The 12,965-nt window shown below is 41.8% G+C and overlaps 2 protein-coding genes across 3 annotated transcripts in view; one reads left to right on the top strand and one right to left on the bottom strand.

The window, feature by feature from the left end:
- The window catches only part of hibch (3-hydroxyisobutyryl-CoA hydrolase), a 140,442-nt gene that overhangs the window by 83,639 nt on the left and 43,838 nt on the right, over positions 1 to 12,965 (bottom strand). The gene's annotated exons all lie outside the window — the stretch shown is intronic.
- Positions 1 to 12,965, top strand: part of LOC137323794 (inositol polyphosphate 1-phosphatase-like) — a 139,195-nt gene that overhangs the window by 28,615 nt on the left and 97,615 nt on the right. Inside the window, exon 2 of the mRNA XM_067987735.1 lies at positions 11,795 to 11,888. The gene's annotated coding sequence lies outside the window, so the exon portion shown is untranslated. The remainder of the gene's footprint in view (positions 1 to 11,794; positions 11,889 to 12,965) is intronic.

Consider the following 12,965-nt stretch of genomic DNA (forward strand, 5'->3'; position numbering starts at 1 on the left):
ATCTTTATCTCATTCTTTATTATCAGGGCTACCCCCACCTCCTTTTCCATTTTGTATATCTTTTCTAAAAGTCAAGTACCTTGGAATATTTAATTCCCAACCTTGGTCACCCTGCGACCACGTCTCAGTAATGGCTACTAGATCAAACCCATTTATCTCTATTTGTGCCATTTATTTACCTATCTTGTTACAAATGCTTCGTGCATTCAGAAATAGCGACTTTAATTTTAACATTTTACTTTTTTTCCCTGATTTGACCTTAGTCACGAATGCCCTATTGCCTTTGTTTATCTCTCTGTCCCTTCCTGACACACTCTGCCTGTTTTTACCCAAATTGCTACTCTACAGCCTTGACTTTTCTTTTTAGACTGATAAAATTACCCTTTCCTGAACCCTCCCCCCTCTTATTTGTTTTGTTAGCGTGGATTTTGGACTGTTGAATTAAAGGCAACGATGAAGTGATTCTGACTCCGAGTGGTGATTTTTTCCCACAACAGTTTAAAGCCCTATCTACTGCCCTAGTTATTCAATTCGCCAGGACACTGGTCCCAGCCCGATATAAGTGGAGCCCGTCCCAACGGAACAGCTCCCTCCTTCTCCAGTACGGGTGCTAGTGTCCCATGAATTGAAACCCCTGCTTCCCACACTACTCTTTGAGCAACGCATTAACCTTCTAATCTATTTGTCCCTGTGCCAATTTGCGCGACAACCTTGGCAATCACCACACTCAGGTTTCTCATAGTTCAGTCATTGATGAAATAAAGTCATCACATGTGTGAAAGATCTTTAAGTTCTGTCACCAGGCGTCTGTGTGTTCTCGGTCTCTCCATTTACGATTGAGAGGGATGCAGATGTGCCACTAATCTCCATGGCTTCCTCCTTTGCATGTCAGCTGGACTATTTGTGGAGGGCCATGTCTCCCTTGTGATTTGCGCTCTCTTCTCCTATGGGGGCAAAAGAACAGACCTGTGAGTGACTGAAGGTCATATATTCACCCAATGGATGCAGTGCATTGAGTGAGGGTGACTATGAGACAGATGCATCACACTGCATAAGGATTGGGGTGAGTGGCAGCATTGAGTGGATACATGGGGAGGTGAGGAAGTGCATAGAAAGTAAACGATGGGTGCTACTGAGACTTAAGTGGGTGAGAGGAGTGGTGTGATGAAGTACATTTGGCAAGACAGAGTGAGGGGGGCTCTGTTGTACACCACAGCATGTGGATGAATCAGCAACTGTACTCACTTTTCCTGACCAGGTTAGGTCATTAAACCACTTCAAGCACTGCATCCAAGACCAGGGCACCATGCTCCTGCTGCTCACCTCTTCAGCCACGCTTTCTTGGTGGCGGTACCAGGTTTCTTCCTCCCATCGCTTGGGTAAATTATCTCCCTCCTGGTTCTCACTGCACCCGGCAGAACTTCAAGTGTAGCATCCGTGAACCTGGTTGCTGCCATTGCTCTCTATGAATCTATTGGTGCTTTTCCTCCTTTCTCCTCCAAAATCCATTTTTGCATTGGTCCTTTAAATAGTGGACTTCTGATTGCGTCATGCGGGTGTGCATTACACCCGCTGTGCAGCTTGGAGACGTAAAACCCAGAAGTAAAAAATAATTGGCTTCAATTAATTTGCGATTGCAGATTCCGACGCGCTCACTTCACTTCCGTGTTTCCCACGTCAAAATCTACCCCCTCGCTCTCTTCCCGGCTCTAGGTAAAAATCATGCCCAAAGAGTCACTTCCTCACAGTACGCAATAAAATCTGAGGGACAATCAAAACAGTCCTGCACGCTTAATCTCATTTTTTCCCCTTCTTTTTCCCTCCATGTAAAGCTCTTAAGCCATTTTTTTAAATATTAAACGCGCTATTTGAATGCAAGTTATGGTGGGTTACAGAATGACAAAAACCAAAGCCTGAGAGCAGCTTATCCTTCCATCTTCTTGACTAGAATAGTTATTCCTTAAGCTATGCTTGTACAAGGGCTGCAACTTTTTACTGGTGTGGCTATTTTTCCTGCATCGTTTAGGTAGCTATTCACCACATAATTGACACCTATGGTTATAGAGAACATACTGGACATGAAGTTCTTGAGTGCTACAAACAAACAAGAACAAAATAACTCACGTGTAATCTAGTCAAAATGTAAACGAAGGCCACTGATTTAAGATGCTTTAGAAAAAGAAACTTAAAAAGCATGAATAGGATATAAGAAGCAAAATTTTGGCAATTGCTCTTTATACCCTAAACGTCTAAACCCCAATTTATTAAACCAATCATTAAAAAGTTCAGTAACATTCCAGGCGAAACCTCCCAAAGACAAAAATATTTATACTACTTTCTTCTGTGGAATTCTGACAAGCTCCCTATTTATTACTCCCAAAGCTACATTATTTAGCTATTGGTTCATGTTATGATTCCTTTCCGTAATGCATGTTTGGAAATTAAAAGTAACCACTGTAATTACTCAAACCAATTTACTGAATCCCATGCAGTATAAAGCATAAGGCTTGAGTCATAGTTTGGCATTTTAAGACTTTTGTCAATAATCTTGCACTGGTTTGAAGCTCCAAAAATCTGTTTTGTGAAAACATCAACAACAACTAAGACGCACTAGAGTGCTGCTGGATATTTAACCTGTCAAATATTTTTATTAAGTCTCCCACGCTATGAACTACAAGTTAACAAGACATTTGCTAGTAATTCAAGAGTCCTACAAAAATTGGAAATTAAACACCTTATCCTGAAGCATGTGACATGACTATCCCTATACATACAGCTATGTTAGTATGGCTCTGTTGGTCGCACGCTCGCTTTTGGATTAGAAGGTTGTGAATTTAAGCCCCACATTAGGATTTGAGTGCATAATCTAGGCTGGCATTCCAGTGCAACGCTCAAAACTGCTACATCATCAGTGGTGTTGTCCTTTTGATGAGACATTAAACCAGAGTCTTATCTGTCTGTTTTGGTAGTGCAGATGGATGGTAAAAAACCCCTGGCTCTATTAGTACAGGGAGGTCTCCCTATGTCCTGGCTCAGTTATTACCATCATGATAGAAAAATCTCATCCTCATCAATCAACATCAGCAAAACAAATTAACTGGTCATACATTGCTATGTATGTATGTGGGATCTTGCCATGTGCAAGTTACCTACACAACTTTTAGTGTATTTTCAAACTGGTTCACTATATGTGAAGGGCTTGGAGGCATTTCTAGCAGACTTGATGGGGTGCTTTATGAATGCAAGTCTTCATTTTCTTTCACTGTGTGAAGTGCTTTGAAGCATTTCAAAAGGTGCTATATAAATGCAAGTATTACAATTCCAGGACATTTTATAAATACCATATAAGGAAAATGTACAACATCGCCAACACGTAAACCAGTGTAAAACTCTAGGAAAAGCTGGAAATTAACCAAAATCTAATCTTGAGTCGTGATTACAAAATCTAATTACCACCAGGTCCTTGGAATCAGTGCCAACCATCTCCCAAGTAAAGTTAATCTAGCTTATTTATTTCTTGTTCTAGAAGTTTCTTCTTCAACTCCCTCAAAATATCTAACGGATCTTAGCCATAATTTTTCTAAGATACAAGTCTAATAAATACTAGAATGCTTCACTGAACAGATCAATCAGACCTTTATATATTCTTAGAGCTGATTGCATGTACTGTGTATGAGATTGCAGTTTTCTTTAACTTTCTTACCGGTGGACTCAAAGTGCAAAACTACCTAAGGTTTATCCACATTGGCTATGCATTATTTTTTGGTTTATTTTTCAATTGAACTTAAGATTACTTCCTTAGATGCCACTATTTACTTTTCCTATTTATCTGAGCACTGATTTCAATTTCAATAATTGTATATTTTCATCAGGTTTTCTTCACTCTGATTTTATATCTATATGTAAATATTCATATTCCAGTGTGGTGTAGCGCTAGGTTAGCTTTAAAGGGTAAATGATCTCCATCAGGCTTCTCTAAGACAATGCAAAGCAGATGCTACAGTATGGTTCCTGAATCTCTTTCAGCTGTTTCACCCTGTTTCAATGGAAGCTGCATTTAATAGAGAAAAAAGGTCAAACAGCAAGACAACACACAGGTAGCAGCTTAAAATCAATCGAGTGTAATCTGTGAAAGAAAACTTACATCTAATGAAAAGATCAAGCTATTAGAATTATTCTAGTTTCTAAAGCCACCCTACAGGAATCATTAATTGAAGAAAAGCGTGTTCTTACTGGAATATCAATTCCCCCTTGTTAACTGATCTAAGAATTACCTGTGATGCATGCCCTTCTCTTTATGACATAGTTATGCACTGTAACCCACACATTTTTGATACTGGTACCTGCTACTGTTTCGAATGATTGATCTTCATATCAGTGTTACACAAATATGCTCCTATTTCACAGAAATGTAAAATACTCATTAGGTTTTGCTTTCATAGGATTTTCTCCCAGTTATAGTCTCCAGGCCACTACACTTGGTTATCCAGCTGACAGGACATGTTATCGATTGGTGGACTTTCCCACACCTTAACCTGATCTATGCAAAGCCCTGTACTTTGTCTGCCCAAGTTCACTTGGTCAGTTTAAAGGTCTGAGTCAGTCTGACATCACAAGCCACAAGGGATTTCACACACGCACAGAAACTGGAATCCTGTCATGGGAATATCATGCACTTATGAGCCCAATAGTAGCTGTGTTCTGCTGCAACAAAATTTAAAATGGCAGCTGAAGCGAGATAGAAAACAAAGTAGCACCTGTGCACTTAATGAAAAAGCACTGAATCATCAAAAACTGCAAACAGCTAGTGTTATCAAGGGTTACATTCATACATAACATATTGTTTTACTCATAATCCATCATTCTGACAGTCCAGCTACAATAACTGCCTAAACAGGTGTTTCAATAAACATTCAGTGACCCCCATCCTTCTGGTCACCTTGATTAATAGTCATTTGTCTTCGAACATTGTTGTCCAAGTTTTGCAACTTCAATTTACTGAAACTTGCACCTGGATTAAGCAGTTTATGCTAACATGGCATGTTAAGTATTTTTTTCTCTAGTTTTCGTTCTTCCTCTTCTCATCTAAAGGCATTTATTGGACTCCAAAGGTGCCAAGCACTTGCCAGTATCCTGCATAAATACCATTATTTATCTGCACATTTTGACAGTGAGCATCAGCAGATTATTCAACTGTGTGGGGATAGGACAAAGGGAAAAAAACTAAAAATACAGTTAAAAATCACAGCTGTTCCCAATTTTGCCTCCAGCTATTGTAGCCAGGGATCAAACCTGTGACCTTCCTTGCATGTGTAGCTCAGCTACTCTGTAAAAAATCTATCGAGCCGCTGTGGAAGCCCTGTTGGTATTTTAGAAACAAACAGGATTAATCGCTCCCCCCGTGGTTCTGTATCATGAAACTGTATCAAAATTCAATGAAATAAACCTGTGATAAGAGGAACATTTTGTTGCCCCAAGTTTACAATAATGTAGTTTGATTGTTACACTTAGTGGAACGTGCACCTGAAGTAACCCACTTAAATCTCAATAAAGTACTCAAGGATGGCATTAACCTACATTTAATTTTCCACTGCCACTTCCTTGCTTTTAGCAATCAACCGAAGTTAATAGCTTTGTAGGAATCGTTGAGTGGATCCAAGTTGAACAGATCCTACTTAATAAGGACTTTCGTGGAATTAAATAATAAATAATAATGATCTCACACCACAAATTTACACTAATTAGAACCCATTACCTTTTAACGCTTTTCTAGTCAACACAACAATGTGCAATTAAAAGGAGAATAAACTGTCATCTTTAACAGAGCTATTCTTACTTTGTTGAAGATTATAGGGTTCCTTTATTTAAGTCAGTAGTTTTCCATTTTTTTTGGCACGACTTCTGACGGTGTCAGCTGCTCAAAGCAAAGAATGTTTTCATTGCAGAAAATGAAATACGGCAAAAGAAACAGCTTATTTAGTAAGGGGGAGCATTTAGGGAGCAGCGATCATAGTATCATAGGTTTAGAATAGCTATGGAAAAGGACACGGACCACTCTAAAGTAAAAATACTCAATTAGAGGAGGGCCAATTTCAATGGGATGAGAACAGATCTGGCCCGGGTAAATTGCAATCAAAGTTTGGCAGGCAAAACTGTAATTGAACAGTGGGCGGCCTTTAAAGAAGAGATGGTTTGGGTACAGTCCAGGCACATTCCAACAAGGCAGAAAGGTAGGGCAACTAAAGCCAGAGTACCCTGGATGACAAAAGAGATTGTGAGTAAGAAACAGAAAAAAGGGGCGTATGACAGATGTTAGGTTGATAACACAAGTGAGAACCAAGCAGAATATAGAAAGTTCAGAGGGGAAGTGAAAAAGGAAATAAGAGGGGCAAAGAGAGAGTATGAGAATAGACTGGCGGCCAACATAAAAGGAAATCCAAAAGTCTTCTACAGGCATGTAAACAGTAAACAGATAGTAAGGGGGGGGGGGCAATTAGGGACCATAAAGGAGATCTACTACTGGAGGCAGAGGGGATGGCTGAGGTACTAAATGAGTACTTTGGATTTGTCTTTACCAAGGAAGAAGATGCTGCCAGAGTCTCAGTAAAGGAAGATATAGTTGAGATACTGGATGGGCTAAAAATTGATAAAGAAGATGTACTTGAACAGCTAGCTGTACTTAAAGTAGATAAGTCACCCGGTCCGGATGGGATGCATCCTAGGTTGCTGAGGGAAGTAAGGGTGGAAATTGCGGAGGTACTGGCCATAATCTTCCAAACATTTGTAGATACGGGGGTGGTGCCAGAGGACTGGAGAATTGCAAATGTTATACCCTTGTTCAAAAAAGGGTGTAAGGATAAACCCAGCAATTATAGGCCAGTCAGTTTAGCCTCAGTGATGGGGAAACTTTTAGAAATGATAATCCGGGACAGAATTAACAGTCACTTGGACAAGCGTGGATTGATTAGGGAAAGCCAGCACAGATTTGTTAAAGGCAAATTGTGTTTAACTAATCTGATAGGGTTTTTTGATGAGGTAACAGAGAGGGTAGATGAGGGCATTGCAGTTGATGTGGTGTATATGGACTTTCAAAAGGCGTTTGATAAAGTGCCGCATGGTTGGCTTAGCATCAAGATTGCGGCCCATGGAATAAAGGGGGCAGTAGCAACATGGATACAGAATTGGCTAAGGGACAGGAAACAGAGAGTAATGGTGAACAGTTGTTTTTTTGGACTGGAGGGAGGTGTACAGTGGTGCTCCCCAGGGGTCGGTGCTGGGACCACTGCTTTTCTTGATATATATTAATGGCTTGGACTTGGGTGTACAAGGCACAATTTCAAAATCTGCAAATGACACAAAACTTGAAATGGTAGTATACAGTGAGGAGGATAATGATAGGCCTCAAAAGGATATAGACAGTCTGGTGGCATGGGCGGACACGTGGCAGATGAAATTTAACAAGAAAAATGCAAAATGATACATTTCAGTAGAAAGAATGAGGAGAGGCAATATAAACTAGAGGGCACAATTCTAAAAGGGGTACAGGAACAGAGAGATCTGGGGGCATATGTGCACAAGTCGTTGAAGGTGGCAGGGCAGGTTGAGAAAGCGGTCAAAAAAGCATACGGGATCCTGGGCTTTATAAATAGTGGCCTAGAGTACAAAAGTATGGAAGTCATGATGGCTCTTTATAAAACACTGGTTCAGCCTCAACTATTGTGTCCAGTTCTGGGCACCGCACTTTAGGAAAGATGTGAAGCCCTTAGAGAGGGTGCAGAAAAGATTTAGGGAAGTTAAGGGATGAGGGACTTTAGTTACGTGGACAGACTGGAGAAGCTGGGGTTGTTCTCCTTGGAACAGAGACAGTTGCAAGGAGATTTGAAAGAGGTGTTCAAAATCATGAGGGCCTAGACAGAGTAGATAGAGTGAAACTCTTCCCATTGGCAGAAGGGTCCAGAATCAGAGGACATAGATTTAAGGTGATTGGCAAAAGAACCAAAGGTGACATGAGGAAAAACTTTTTTACACAGCGAGTGGTTATGATCTGGAATGCACTGCCAGAGGGGGTGGTGGAGGCAGATTCAATTATGGCCTTCAAAAAGGAACTGGATAAGTTCTTGAAAGATAAAAAATTGAAGGGCTACGGGAAAGGGCGGGGGACCGGGACTGGATTGCTCTTGCATAGAGCCGGCGCAGACTCTCTGGGCTGAATGGCCTCCTTCCGTGCTGTAACCTTTCTATGATTCTAAGTTAATAAATACAGAAAATTACACAAATCTGATGACCTCATAGAATCCCCTTCCAGAGCTCCTAAGGTCTACGGACGCCAGTTAGAAAAACTATGACTTAATTGGGATGTGTTTATATATTTCAAAGCTAGAAACAATCATTTGAAGAGATCTTTTGTAATGTGAAAGCAGATGCTTCCTGACATTTGTCCTACATGAAAACGAAACAGAACTTATCAGGGGCTTTTAAGGAACTGGCTACATAAAGAATCTCTAATTTATAGTCACGGGCAACTTGTTTTTGATCACACATTATAAATCTCTTTGGAAGATATTTAGTAAAGTGATGGTGCTTTATCACTTCAGATCATTAGCAATGGAGTCTAACTTTCATGTCTAACAAGCCTACAGCACCTGTAATAATTTTAATTCATAAGAAATGCAGTTACGACATTTTTACTATTAGGCTGTTTAATTTCACTCTTCTCGCAAATTCACATCTTTTATTCGAATAAAAACAGAAAATGCTGGAAAAGCTCAGCAAGTGAGGCAGCATCTGCGAAGAAACAGAGTTAACGTTTCAGGTCGAAGATCTTTCATCAGAACTGGAAGATGTTAAAGAGTTAAAGTTTTTAAGCAAGTACAGAGCCAGGGAAGGGGGGGGGGGGGTGGGAGAACAAAAGAGAAGATCTGTTGTAGGGTAGAGGGCAGGGGGTGATTAAATGACAAAAGGGATGATGGTGCAAGGCAAGAAGGGTGGTAATGGGACAGGTTAAGAAACAAAAGATTGATCAGGAGTAGCTGTAAATGGCAACAGCAGAATCATTACCAGCACTTGCTGTCTGAAAAAAATGGGAGCAGTGGTTATGATCTGAAGTTACTGAAATCAATGTTGAGTCCGGAAGGTTGTAAAGTGCCTAAACGAAAGATGAAGTGCTGTTTTTGATCTTACGTTGAGCTTCATTGGAACAGTGTAAGATGCTGAGGACAGAGAGGTCAGAGTGGAAGTGGGAAGGGGAATTAAAATGGCAAGCGACCGGCAGGTCAGGGTTACACTTGCCGACAGAGCAGAAGTGTTCAGCAAAGCGATCACCCAGTCTGCGTTTGGTCTCCCCAATGTAGAGGAGACCGCATTGTGTGCAACGGATACAGTATTGTAAATTGAAAGAAGTACAAGTAAATCGATGTTTCACCTGGAAGGAGTGTTTGGGGCCCTAGACGGTGGAAAGGGAGGAGATGAAGGGGCAGGTGTTGCATCTCCTGCACTCGCACGGGAAGGTGCCGTGGGGAGGAGAGCGGTCGTTGGAGGTGATGGAAGAGTGGACCAGGGTGTCGCGGAGGGAGTGTTCCCTTCGGAATGCTGAAAGGGGAGCGGAGAAGATGTGTTTGGTGGTGGGATCACGCTGGAGGTGGCGGAAATGGTGGAGGATGATATGTAAAATGTTGAGGCTGGTGGGGTGGAAGGTGAGGACGAGGGGGACCCTATCGTGGTTCTGAGAGGGAAGGAAAGGCGTGAGGGCAGAAGTGCGAGAAATAGGACGGACACGGTCGAGGGCCCTGTCAGCTACAGTAGAGGGGAACCTTCAGTTGAGGAAAAAGGAAGATATATCTGAAGCACTGGTGTGGAAGGTGGTATCATCAGAACAGATGCGACAGAGATGGAGAAACTGGGAGAAAGGAATAGAGTCCTTGCAGGAAGCGGGGTGGGAGGAAGTGTAATCAAGGTAGCTGTGGGAGCCGGTGAGCTTATAATAGATATTGATTGACAGCCTATCCCCCGAAATGGAAATAGAGAAGTCGAGGAAGGGAAGAGTTGGAGATGGACCATGTGAAGGCGAGGGAAGGGTGGAAATTGGAAGCAAAGTTGATGATATTTTCCAGTTCAGGGTGAGAGTAGGAAGCAGCAACAATACAGTCATCAATGTACCGGAAAAAGAGGTGAGGGAGGGAACATGAGTAGGACTGGAACAAAGACTGTTCCACGTATCCCACAAAATGGCAGGCATAGCTAGGACCCATACAGGTTCCCATAGCGACACCTTTTATTTGGAGGAAGTGAGTGGAGTCAATGGAGAAGTTGTTCAATGTAAGAACAAGTTGAGCCAGGTGGAGGAGGGTGGTGGTGGATGGGAACTGCTTGGGCCACCGTTTAAGGAAGAAACGGAGGGCCCGCATGCCATTCTGGCGAGGGATGGCGGTGTAGAGGGACTGGACGTCCATGATGAAAGGGAGACAGTTAGGGCCGGGGAACTGGAAATGTTAAAGTGGGGGAGGGTGTCAGAGGAGTCGCGGAAGTAGGTCGGAAGAGACTGGACAAGGGGAGAATAAAAGTCGAGATAGGAGGAAATAAGTTCCGTGGGGCAAGAACAGGCTGAAACGAAGAGTCTCCCAGGGCAGACCTGTTTGTGGAATTAAAGGTTTTAAGCAAGTATAGAGCCAGGGAAAGGGGGGGAGGGGGGAGGGGAGGAAAGAACAAAAGGGAAGGTCTGTGATAGGGTAGAGGGCAAGAGTGATTAAATCGCAAAAGGGATGATGGTGCAAGGCAAGGAGGGTGGTAATGAGACAAGTTAAGAAGCAAAAGATCGGTCTAGAGTAGCTGTGAATGGCAACAGCAGAACCATTACCAGCCAGCTTCCACACCAGTGCTTCCCATATGTCTTCCTTTTTCCTCAACCAAGGATTATCCTCCGCTGTCAGGGCCCTCGACCGTGTCCGTCCTATTTCCCACATTTCTGCCCTCAACCCTTCCCTTCCCTCTCAGAGCCATGATAGGGTCCCCCTCGTCGTCACCTTCCACCCCACCAGCCTCTACATTCAACGTATCAGCCATGATCTTATTGAATGGCGGAGCAGGCTCGAGGGGCCGATTGGCCTACTCCTGCTCCAATTTCTTATGTTCTTATGTTCTTATGTATCATCCTCCGCCATCTCCAGCGCGATCCCACCAACAAACACATCTTCCCCTCCGCTTCCCTTTCAGCATTCCAAAGGGATCGCTCCCTCCGCGACACCCTGGTCCACTCTTCCATCACCTCCAACACCCGCTCTCCTCCCCACGGCACCTTCCCATGCAAATTTATTGGAATGTCTTTACTTTTGGGGTTTGTACTTCAAAATGGGGTCTCCCACAAAAAATAAATTCCCCTCTTTAGGTCCTCATCCATATCATGCACAATGACCCTGCTAAGGAGACAAGCAGACTGTATCCCAGCATTAGACAATGACAATCTCAGAGAATTAGGATGAGGCACCCACCAATTTCCCTCATAGCCCAATAAAAGAAGCACCTCACCTCAGTTCATCGCTTTGCTCTAACAGCAAAACTGAGATTGAGAGATCATCACATGATGGATTTTGGGTACAAATTACGTTCTACAGCACGGTATGTTACAGCAATAATATACTTCATCACCATGCCTACTGTCATTTAAGAGTCCAGTACTGAAAAGTTTAAATACTTCTAATTTTGTCTCAAATTAACCATATCCAAATGGAAACAAAATGTCTACAAAAAAAGGCTAGAATTCACAATATGTTTTTCTTCTCTTCTTGCACCACAAACACAGGACTAAAATCTCAAAAAGGTCATACATGCTCTGAGATCTTCTTTCAAGTGGAAAATCTAATCAGTATTGTTCTGAAGCCAGCGGTCTCGTGGAAGTAAGTCTTGGTTCTCACTCTTTCTAGCTGGTGCATCAAGTTTGAGATAGTAACATTCGACTGTGCAAAGTGTTTGTGGGTAGTTGGTGACATAATGGGTTAGCACACTGCCTTTCCAACTCTAGGTCCTGCCCTTAGATCCATCTTAGATCAAATCGAATGAATGAGACGAATGAAAGTTTTCAAGCTAGAAAAGTCCAATTCAAAGAGATTAGACTCTACTGAGTGACTAATAAACACAGGCCCAAAAACTTGCCTATAATTCTATACAAATTGATAATCTCACTCAGACGGGTAACGAGAATGGTTGATGTGGGAATAGAAATGATTACGCTGGTGCAATCAAAAGTAGTTTTGTAGTCTTCAGATTAATTCACATTGCTAGAACAAAGTACAGGGAGTTTTATTCTGGCATGGAAATACTCAATGCAGGCACTGGACATCAAAAATGGAAGAAGATTCCGAAACAGATATCGAAGTACAATTTTTATTTTGCTAAATCAATGGAAAAAATAAAATTGATAGGAGTTAAGGAAATCTAGAAACTATAGGCTTAGTTCTGAAGTCTGAAACAGATTCTTGAACTGCCGCAACATTAACATGGAAGTTGATCTTTATTTTTTTAAAAACTGCATGTTTGGGATGAGTAAGAAAAGCTCACAGAAATAAAATATAAGTTCCTCCCCCACCCCATGAATTCAGGATGAGTGCTGGGGAAATAGAGCTTCCCCCCTGCCCAGAATCCTGTGAAACCAATGCAGCATTATAAAAAGCATAGATCAGATGTATTGCACATTATCTCTGTTACTGCCCCCACATGTCCTTGAGCATCACTTCCATCTTTTGAGACCCTTAATTAACATTGTCCAACTTGTGATGTTCTTACTTTGCATGACACAGAAATACATGTATTACAAATAAATATAAAATAAAACACTTCTATTCAAACTATTTTACATCTTATTTTAACAATCCTAGATAATTTATCCCTAGGTGTTCAAATTTTAACTCCTGCACTAATATTTATACAGATTATTTTTTTATTGATCAGTCAAGTGCATGAACTAATGTTAAAAG

Source organism: Heptranchias perlo, chromosome 7 (genome assembly GCF_035084215.1).
Source record: "Heptranchias perlo isolate sHepPer1 chromosome 7, sHepPer1.hap1, whole genome shotgun sequence".
Taxonomy (NCBI): Eukaryota; Metazoa; Chordata; class Chondrichthyes; order Hexanchiformes; family Hexanchidae; genus Heptranchias; species Heptranchias perlo.